Genomic DNA, 11188 nt, shown 5'->3' on the forward strand with positions numbered 1-11188 from the left:
TAAATTTTTCTTGCAAGCCTGATGTAATCTGTTTTTAAATTTGAAAACATAATCCAACAGATTTGATTGTATATCATTATGTATCCACTGTTCCTTCAACAATAGTGATGGCCACCTGACTTCATGACCAAACACCAACTCAAATGGACTAAAGCCAAGAGACTCTGGAGTTGCCTGTCTAACAGCAAACAATAACAAATGGATTCCTTCATCCCAATCCTTATTGTTTTCCATGCAATAAGCCCTCATCATATTTTTCACAGTTAAATGGAACCTTTCCAAGGCCCCTTGACTTTCAGGATGATAGGCAGACGACCCAATTTGATGGATTCCCAATTCATACACCATCTGTTGAAATATTCCAGTCATAAAATTACTCCCTTGGTCTGATTGAATTTCCCTTGGTAGGCCAAACAGTGTGAAAAATTTTAGAATAGCCTTCACAATCATCTTTGCTTTAATGTTTCTCAGGGGAATATATCCTCTGGAAACCTTGAAGCCGTGCACATGTGTGTTAACAAATACTAATTTCCTGCTTTGGTTTTTGGCAATGGGTCAACACAATCCACTATCACTTTTCAGAAGTGCTCCCCGAAAGCAGGGGTGGGTTGTAAAGGTGCCACTGGTGTTCCTTCATTAGGCTTGCCCACCAGTTGACAAGTGTGACAGGTTCTACAAAAGTTCACAACATCCTTTCTTAATTTCGGCCAATAAAACTGTTTCCTTATCTTTCCTACCATCTTCTTCACTCTAAGATGACCTCCTAAAGGTTTACTATGAGCCAACTTTAATATTTCATTCCTGTAAGTTTTGGGAATTACAACTTGCCTTATTACTGGGCAGTTTTCACTGACAGGTATCACTTGTGGTCTCCACTTTCTCATTAATATTCCATCTTGAACAAAGTAACCTACTGGCACAGTTTCAATTTCCTGGTTAGACAGAATCTTATCTCTTATCCCAGCAAGATCAGAATCATGCTTTTGTCTAGCTATTAATTCTTCTCTTGACAACAGCAAAGCTGTTCCTCAGGTTTGTCCTAAATGCTTGCCTCAGAATTTCTCTACCTCTACCTTTTTTCTTGACATGGCTCTAGTAATGGCACAGGCAGGATAGATTTCAAAATCCTTTTCAGACTCATAAACCAATGGCTTACTTGTGAGTTCCATCACAGGTATGACTTTACCCTCTGCTAAATCATTCCCTAACAAAAGAGAAACTCCATCGATCGGCAGACTTGATCATATCCCTATCGTAACTGGGCCATTAACTAAGTCTGATTTCATTACTATTCTATATAAAGGTAGAGGCTCTGCTTCACCACCAATGTCTTTAATTAAATTCACATCACCAGTATCGGTCTCCTCACCAAAATTCGAAACGTTGCTTAATACAATCAATTGGGCTGCTCCAGTATCCCGTAGGATTTCAACTGGAACTTGATTGAATCCTTCTTTAACTGAAATGAAACCTTCAGTCATGAATGATTTAAAAATATCCCTAACTTTCTCACTCTGAGCATAAGTTGGTACCATCCCTTTCTCTTTCTTCCATTTCAGTGCAGGACAGTATGCTATTATGTGCCCTGGCTTTTTACAATATGGCAAATAACACTCAAAATTTTTTTCTTCACCCATTTCTCTTCCTCTCTTCCTTTAACCTCACTTCTAGAAATTTTTCTACTCTAATTGGATTATCAGCAGTATTCCTTTGAAAGGTTTTCTCTGGTGTCCACTTAGGCTTCTGGATTAAAGCATATTTCTCTGCAAATTTAGCCAATTCTTGCCAAGTTTTTAGATTTTCCTCTGCCAAGAACACTTGAATATCATCAGGAACACAATTTTTAATCTCCTCAATCAGAATGATTTCCCTCAATAAATCAAAGTTATTTTCTACTTTCATTGCGGCACACCACCGATCAAAACACACAACCCTCCTATAAGCAAAATCCAGGTAAGATTGGGTTACTGCTTTTTTTAAACTCCTGAACTTTTGTCTATAAGCCTCTGGAACTAGTTCATAAGGTCGGAGTATAACCTGATTTATAAATTCGTAATCAGCTGCCTGTTATACCGTGAGACACGAATATACCTGTTGGGCTTTCCCTTTAAGAACACTTTGTAGCAGGAGTCATCACTGGTCTGGTGGCCATTTTAAATTTACAGCTACTTTCTCAAAATGCTGAAAATACTGGTCTATTTCAGCTTCCTCAAATGGAGGAACTAACCTCACTTCTCTACTGACCAGAAACCTCTCCTCCTGACTAGCATGTGGGTTTTGGGCTTATCCCTTTCCTTGTGTTAAGGTCAGCTTTAATTTAGCTAGTTCTAGATCATGCTTCCATTCTTTCTCCCTTTCTGCCTGCCTTACTGCCTCCCATTTGGCTTTCCTTTCTGCCTCTAACTCGAGTTTTCTCAAAGCCAACTTTACTTCCTCTGAAGTTTCCTCCATTAGAAACTGTTCTAATGCAGCTTCTTCAAATACCCCCTTTCCTACATAGTGCTTAACAATCTTTTGGACAATTTCTTTTTTTTTTCATCCCAGTTCTTATTGTAAGAAGTTTTAACTTGCCAACTATAACCATCAGTTCTGACTTTTTAGCCATTTTTAAATTAACCACTGAAGGGTTCGCTGTGAACTGGTCAATATTCATAGTTGCTGGTTTTCTGCTGGTGATTTATACACTCACCGTTTATTTTTAATTTCAAGCTGGAGGTTGAGTCAAACTCAGACGACTGATATCTAAGCACAAGTCAATCACCCATAAAGCTTCCAAATTGGTTTCATCCCAGACGATGTCCCCAAATTATGTTAGAAGATCAAACTAGCAACCACAAAGAAGGCAGATCACACAGGGGTAAAGATGAACAATTACTTGATTAACAAAATACACCTTCAAACTTTAATTCAAAATTCCCCCCTTTTATAACAATGCCCACTGGTTACTATGCAAATCTCTATAATAGTGTAAAACTAATAAATTCCCCAGCCTAAATATAACATATGTCATTAAAATCTAAGTTATATTTCCAAGCAACCCACAGAAAAACTTAGACATACACACACAAAACACACAAGACTCACAAAACTTCAATTTCATCTGAAGCAAAGATCATAAACAAAATTCAGTTTGTTTGGTAAACTGAAGCCAAAAGATCTTTGAGAGAGAGAGAGAGAGAGAGAGAGAGAGAGAGAGAGAGAGCACAAAAATCGAAGTTGACTTCTTGTGTTGCTTACAAAGAGAGGAACCATTGGCTTGGTCTGGATCCTTCTGGCTGCCTTTGGAATGTTCATCCTTTTTGAAATCCCAACATTCTAAACTGTTATCCAGACCATGACTCATGCTCTGAGCCTCCTTCCATTCCACACCGCCACCCAGAGGTGGTTTATCGTCCAAGTTCAGAAATTTTTAGATAACTTTCTGCACATGGTCAGTCCGTCTCCCACTCTCTCAGCAGATAGGCCAATACACAACACAGAACTCTGTAACACCTTAAACGGAGATCCTCTGGTAATTGCTCTTGTCACCCCAGAAAATAGGTGGTGTGGTCCACCCTGTTGGCCATGCCCCTCAGAATCTTATATACTCTCTGAAGTCACCTCTTATCTTTTGTCACTTCAAAGACAAAAGTCCTAGCTCTGCCAACCTTGCTTCATCAGACATATTGTCCAATCCAGGCAACATCCAGATATTTTTTTTCTCTGTACCCTCTCTAAACCTTCTACCTCGATCGAGCGACCAGAATTGAACACTATACTCCAAGTGTGGGTTAATCAGAATATAATAAGATATATTTGCCACATAGGGAATTGACAAAAGCGAACTGAATAATTGAATCTGCTTTTACTGTTTCCTCTGGCATTTGTTCCACATTCTCACCATTCTCTGGTTAAAAATTTCTCAAGCTCCCATCAAGTATTTGTCCTTTTCCCTCAAATCTATGCCACCCCCCCCCCCCACCATGGGAAAAGAGCTGTTACCATACACCTTATGGTTTTGTTAATGCTCTACGTGAATCTTCACCTGCCCTTTCCAACTGACCCCATCAGAGTAACTTTTTCCATTCTCTACTTCACTCATTATTTTTCTTCATCCTTCTGAATTAGAGAAGGGCAATGCTAAGCAAAAAAATCTAAGGAAACCATTGGAAGGAAAGTTCATAAATAAAATGAAGGAGAACATGGCAACTATAGTTCCAAGGAAAGGCATGTGAGTCAGGACTGAACTTTCAATACAGATGGAATAATCTTCAAATTCAGGTGATAAGTAGCAGCAGTATAAATGCCACTGAGTTAAAGCACTGAGGCAGAGAGAAGATCATTAATGCTGGAAATATTCAGCAGATCAGGTGGCATCGCTGAGGAGAGAATCCGAACTGGTGCCTCAGATTGACCATTAGAATTGATCTGAAACATCAAGTTCGTTTCGCTTTCCAGATATGTGGCTTAACCTGCTGAATATTTTCATAGATTGCTATTTGATTTCAGATTTTTACATCTGCAGTATTTTACTTTTGGATTCTTGTTCAATTACTGTTACTTATATAAGGAAATTGACTGGGTAGGTTAGCTCTCACATTCCCGACCTCTCCTCTCAGCATCTAACACTCTTGCACCGGCCCACGCATTCAATGTCTTCATGTCAAAGGATCAAAACAGACAAGATTCCTGCTGAGAAAATCTACCACACAAAAATGTCAATCAATTTTAATTAAAATTATTTTTTGCTTGACTTGTAGGCATGAACTGTCAGTTCTCTATTTGGTTTCATAATTTTTTTCTTTATAATAGCTTTCAATGGAAGCTTTATTTCATAAACAAAGGTAGATCTTTTAATGAAGACTCTGTTTGGCAAATATTTACCAGGCAAATTGGTGTGTGCAGATGAGATACTAATGGCAACAAGAGCAGGTAGCCTGCCTTTTTATAGCTTCTTTCATATCCTCAGTGTGCCCCAAAGCCCTTAACATGCTACAAAATATAAGTAAAGTTTATTTATTGTTGGATTAAAAGGTACGCAAGAACTGCTCCCAGCAAAGTTCTCATAATCACCAAATGAAAAGGACCAAATATTTTCTGAGCAAATGACAATCAAAAATGATTCATTAGAAACTGGAAATCGAAGTCTGATTTAACAGTGTTAATTGAAAGATTAATTAAGCAGAATGGCAGGGAGATCTCCATCCCATTCTCAGTCTGAGTCATAGAGCCACAATATGTCCTCACGAACCATTGAATGTCAGTCTACACTAATCCTATGGAGAGGCAAAAGATTGGAGGTGCTGGGATCTGGAGCAAAAACACAAACTGGTGGAGGAAGTCCGTGGGTCGAGCAACATCTGTGTGGTGCACAGAAATTGTCAATGTTTCAGGTCATGATTGTGTGTCAGAACTGAGAGTGGGGAAGGAAGATTGCTGTTATAAAGAGGAAAGGAGGGGGGGTGGGAGAGGGGCCAATAGGTACTTGGTGGACAGAGGAGCAAAGAAGGATGATGGGCCTCTGGAGCCAGGAGTGTTGGGAGATGGAGGCAGGGGTAGGTTGATACAAACAGAAAGAAAGGCAGATGAAGACGGGTGGGGTGATGTTGGCGGCCCGCCTGAAATTGGGTCCACCACTTTCTGTTCCACGGGCCACAATCATCTATAACACCAGGGGCCCACAATGTTACATAGTCAGCCCACTACTATGCTCACTGTACACCCATGACTGTGCCAAATGCCACTTCAACTCAAGCTGTAAAGTTGTGCATGACACCACCATCATATACAGGATCTGTAATAACAGTTGAAGGGAGATAGAGGGACTAGAGTCTTGGAGCTAGTCAACAATGCCATCAATGCCAATAAGAGTACCTTATTATAGACTTCCCAGAAGAAGGGTAGAAGTTAATCCTCGGTCACCACCAACAGTGCTGAGGTTGAGATTGTACCAAGCCTTATGATCTTGATAATCTTTCTGGTGGCCTGCCTTCTTACATCGATGCAATAGTCAAAAAGTGCACCAATGCCTCAACTTCTTCAAAAGCCCAAGGAAATTTTGCATATTTCTCATCTCCTTTAACAACTTCTACAGATATATCATTAAAAGCATCCTGCCAGATGGGAAAGGAGCATTGAAGGAGGCACTGCTCCATCCAAGACTGCAAGAAACTGTGGATAGTTTTTAACCACAGTTTCTTTCCCCTGTTGTCAGATTTCTGAATACACTTCACCCCAGTACATTTATGTTGCCATTCTTACACTCAATTGATCTCTCTCTGTAAGTCCCAACTTCTGCATCATGACTTACTTGCTGTACTATGTATAAGATGTCCAGCTGAACTGCTCACAAAACATCCCACTGCAATTGGTGCATGAGGCAATAAGCTTGACTTGGACTTGACAGTTTTTGGAAGATGATAAGCAAGTAACTGATAATGATAAGAACATCAGAAATAGGAGCAGGAGTGAGCCATCCAGACCATTAAGCCTTCTCTGCCATTCAATGTGATTATGGGTTATCTGATGATCGACTCATCTCCACCTTACTGCCTTTCCCCATATCCCTTAATTTCCCCTATTATGTAAAAATGATCTAACCTTGCTTTAAATATATCTACTGAGGTCTCCTCCACTGCTTCTGGGCCGCAAATTCCACAGATCCACCACCATCTGGGAAAAGCAAATCCTCCTCAGCTCTGTCCTAAACCTAATACCCTGAATCTTGAAGCTATGTCCCCTAGTTCTGGTCTCCCCTACAAATGCAAACAACTTATTTACCTATATCTTATAAATCTATATGTTTCATAAATCTATATGTTTCTATAAGATCCCATCTCATTCAATTAAATTCCAACGAGTACAGTCCCAGCTGACTCAATCTCTCCTCATAGGCTAACCCCCTCATCCCTGGAATCAACCTGGTGAACCTCCTCTGCACCGCCTCTGAAACCAGAACATCCTTCTTCAAGTGGGCAATGCAACTTCTTTACAGCGCCAGCAATCGGGTCAAGGGCTCGAATCCCATGCTGTCCATAGGGAGTTTGTATGTTCTCCCCGTGTCTGCGTGAGTTTTCCCAGGGGGCTCTGTTTTTGTCCCACAATTCGAAATATAGTTGGTGTTTGCTGAAATGGCCTGTTACCATGCTGTATGTCTAAATTTAAAAAAATAATTAAGGAGACCAGAATTGCACGCATGATGCGACCTCACCAGTACCTTGTATAATTGCAGCATAACCTCCCTGCTCTTAAATTCAATCCATCCAGCAAAGAAGTCCAACATCCCATTTGCCTTCTTGATACCCTGCTGCAGCAGCAAACCAAGATTTTTGATTCACGCACAAGCACTCCGAGTCCCTCTGCATGACAGCATGCTGCAATTACTTTCCATTTAAATAATATTCTGATTTTTCATTCTTCCTTCCAAAGTGAATAACCTCATATTTGTCAACATTATAGTCCATCTGCCAGACCCTTGCCCATTCACTTAAGCTATGATATTGGGAATGATGAGGGGTGGAGTGAAAGGCAATTGGAGCAAAATCGAGGCATTGACCCAGTTGTTGAAATATTCAGCCGTGAATATTTATCTCTCCTTTTATATTTAATAGTTTTCTTTCTTGAATGAGATAATTTAGTTCTTTCCGATTGTTCGTTACCACGTTTTTACATTATCTTTGCAGAAGTGGAAATTTCATTTCTTCCATACATAGGTTTGATGTGTACGACGACAAACATTTGTTCATTTAATATGTAGGTGGTTGGTGGTTGGAAGTAGAAAGGGGAGGGGAGGAAGAGGGTGATGGGGTATTGATGGGAGGGAGATGGAAAGGGAGCAATAATGGGTGGATGAGATGGAGCAAGAGAGATTGGGGAATACAGGAGGCAAGGGATACCTGAAATTGGAAAATGTAATGTTTGTGCTGTTAGGTACTTGACGCGCAAGATATTTTATGAAGTGTTGTACTTTGAACTCACCCTTGCAATGGAGTAGGCCAGGGACAATCTTAAACCATGTCCTCTAGTTTGAATCTCCCCCTTTCTTAATTGAAAAAGCCTATCCACATTTACTCTGTCTGTCCCTTTTAAAATCTTAAACACCTCTATCAAGTCCCCTCTCAATCTTCTATGCTCCAGAGCAAAAAGCCCCAGTCTGCACAACCTTTCCCTGTAACTCAGACCCTGAAATCCTGTCAACATTCTCGTGAACCTTCTCTGCACTCTCTCTATTTTGTTTATTTTGAGCAAACCAAGGAGGGAGTGATCTCTATGAAAGGCAGGAAAGTTTGGGGAGGAGAAGATGATTCCACCACTATCCACATTTTCTCTTCTAGATGGGAAGGTAGCTGGTACAGAAAAGAGGGGTGAATGGACCAGGGAGTCACAGAGAGAGGGCTCCCTGCAGAAGGCAGAAAGGGTTGGGGATGAGAAGATGTGAAGGTTATTCCATGACTAGGCACATCTTCTTCTCCCCAACTCTTTCCTTCTTCCTTGACTCTGGGATCCACTTTTCCCTCCCCATCCATCCTTTCCTCACTGGATCCCCTCCCCATCTGGTTCCATCTACAGTTCGCATTTCCCAATAGTTCCTATTATCACCTCTCTCACTTTTCAGATTCAAGCACTGGTAGCCTATGTGTCCCTGCTTATCACCCTCCATAAATTGTCTCCATCTTCATCCTCCTCTCCCTTGTTCTGACTTCAAATGTCTTTTTATACTTCATTTTTTGTTTCCCTGCTTCCACCTATCCCCTCTCAACTCCGCACTCCCTCCCCTGTTTGGATCCATCTGCCTGACATCCTTCACTCCTCCTTGTTCTACCTGTTACTTTTTATAACAAAACCTTTTCACAGCAAAACCATCCACAGGTTTGTGGTCAGACAAAAGGCACTGACAGGTAGGAACAGGTAGGAATTAATGGTTTGGAAGAACAAAAGAACAATGGTTGGTATTTCAGGAAGAAAGACCAGATGGGATATTTACAAATCATATGATTATAAGTCCTGTGTTTGGTAAATTGAAACAGAAAAGATTTCAGTATTGATCAAGTAAGTCATGTGATTGAGACACTTGAAGAAACATGATTGATTAATAAGTAACCAGAGAAGCAAGAGACAGAAATGAAGTAACTTTGTGTGAAATGGACACTTCTTTTGTTTCTCCTTATTAGGGGAAAACAGTGACTATTGACCATTGTATTGGTCATTTTTTATTGACCCATATCTGAGCAAAGGAAACAAAATCATTCTTGCATTTGGATTGTAACCATTCTGATGGACATTTCGTCTGAAACTTGCCTGTGTTCTTGGAATCATTATGGAAGTCACAAGTTTTGCTTCCCCTATGCAAGGAACAGGGGAGTTGTGGCAATCATTTGTATGAAGGGACATTTCTCTGGAAACAGTTTAACAAGAATTTGTGAGTTTTGAGCAGTTTCATAACTTATAATTACTTCTGAACATCAGTTTAAAAGTTCTGAGTTTCTACACAGAATTTCTAAGACTTAACTTGGGAAATTGACTTTCCAGAATTGTGCCTAAGCTGTAAAGGCTTGGGTAATCGACACACGCATATACACATGCACACAAACACACACACACACACACACACACACACACACACACACACACACACACACACACACACACACACACACACACACAGAGGAATATTTGTACATAGATGGGGTTAAGTTTAGATTTAAGTAGGATTTAATATTATTAATAAGTATCAATAAAAATATTGGTCTATGATGTAACACATCAATCACCTATTGACCCCCTACCTCATCCCTTTGCTCATTATACTTGGTATGTTCCCTCTTCACTCTCAGTCCTGAGAATGTCGACAGCACCTTTGCCCACATTGAAGTTACTCCAGCCACTGAGTTCCTCCAGCAAATTATTTCGTACACTAATCCCATCTTTTCTCTAACACATCCCCAACAACTTGCCTGCACACACCACGTCCAAATATTCTGCCACTCATATGCTCTTCAATAAACTGAACAACCTATCTGCCTTTAGCATGTGTGAGGAAATTGGAGCACACAGGGGAAACCTATGTAGTCACAGGGCAAATATACAAACACCAGACAATTGGCATTTCCCAAATACTTCCTATTTATCACCTCCCTCACTTTTCAGATTCAAGCACTGGTAGCCTTGATTCTACTTAAATCTAAACTTAACCCCATCTATGTACCAATATTTGTGTGTGTGTGTATGTGTGTGTGTGTGTGTGTGTGTGTGTGTGTGTGTGCGTGTGTGTGCGTGTGTGTGTGCGTGTGTGTGCGTGTGTGCGTGTGTGTGCGTGTGTGTGCGTGTGTGTGTGTGCGTGTGTGTGTGTGTGTGTGTGTGTGTGTGTGTGTGTGTGCGCGCGTGTGTGCGTGCGCGCGGCCATGCGCGTGTCGATTACCCAAACTTTACAGCTTAGGCACAATTCTAGAAAGTCAACTTCCCAAGTTACGACGTAGAAATTCTGTGTTGAAACTCAGACAGGATCAAATTCAGTCTCAAGTGTTCGACAGAATGGAACAGACCCTTTGACCGAACTCACTTTCACAGGAACATCCACTTCCACTTCAGACAACAGTCGGCAATTGTTTTAAAGCCATGCTTGGAAGCTGCCACCTCCATCAGTTAGGGTCTCCTTTAGCCGACCAACTGCTTTTACTTCTGGTTATAATCTGTCACTAGCTATGATCATTCTGTGCTGTGAGGCATTGGAATGCATTGAAAAATCTTGGGAAAGGGAGCAGAAGAACTTCAATTGAAACATCAGATGAAAGGCCGTCAACATGAACATTTGACTTTGTTTTCTTTCCATAGATGCATTCTTACTTGCAATATAGAATTATGCTGGACAAGCTAGGAGGTAAAGGGTACCTAAAATTTCAGGCCTGGCCAGATGCTGCATACTCTATTGTGTGCCCCCAGCACATTTGTGTATCGTTGTCGACCCTGCATGTTTTTTGTTTAACCCCACATGCATCACTACTTGGTTTATTCCACCCCGCACACGGCATCTTTCAGCTGCTCCCGTCGGGGAAGAGATACAGGAGGCTCAGAGCCAGCACCACCAGGCTGAGGAGCAGCTTCTTCCCACGGGCAGTGAAAATGCTGAATGACTAAAGGAACTGCTCACACTCACCATCTGAGACTCTCATATTTATGAAACATAATTTATTTATTTGTTTGTTTGTTTATA

The 11188-nt window shown here is 40.8% G+C and overlaps 1 long non-coding RNA gene across 2 annotated transcripts in view; it reads right to left on the reverse strand.

Annotated features, from left to right (window-relative positions):
* Nucleotides 1–3279, reverse strand: part of LOC138756992 (uncharacterized) — a 216825-nt gene extending 213546 nt beyond the window's left edge. For both annotated transcript variants that reach the window (XR_011353260.1, XR_011353259.1), the window contains exon 1: nucleotides 3238–3279. This is a non-coding gene — a long non-coding RNA (uncharacterized lncRNA). The remainder of the gene's footprint in view (nucleotides 1–3237) is intronic.
* Between the last annotated feature and the right edge of the window lie 7909 nt (nucleotides 3280–11188).

This window comes from Narcine bancroftii, chromosome 3, assembly GCF_036971445.1.
Source record: "Narcine bancroftii isolate sNarBan1 chromosome 3, sNarBan1.hap1, whole genome shotgun sequence".
Taxonomy (NCBI): Eukaryota; Metazoa; Chordata; class Chondrichthyes; order Torpediniformes; family Narcinidae; genus Narcine; species Narcine bancroftii.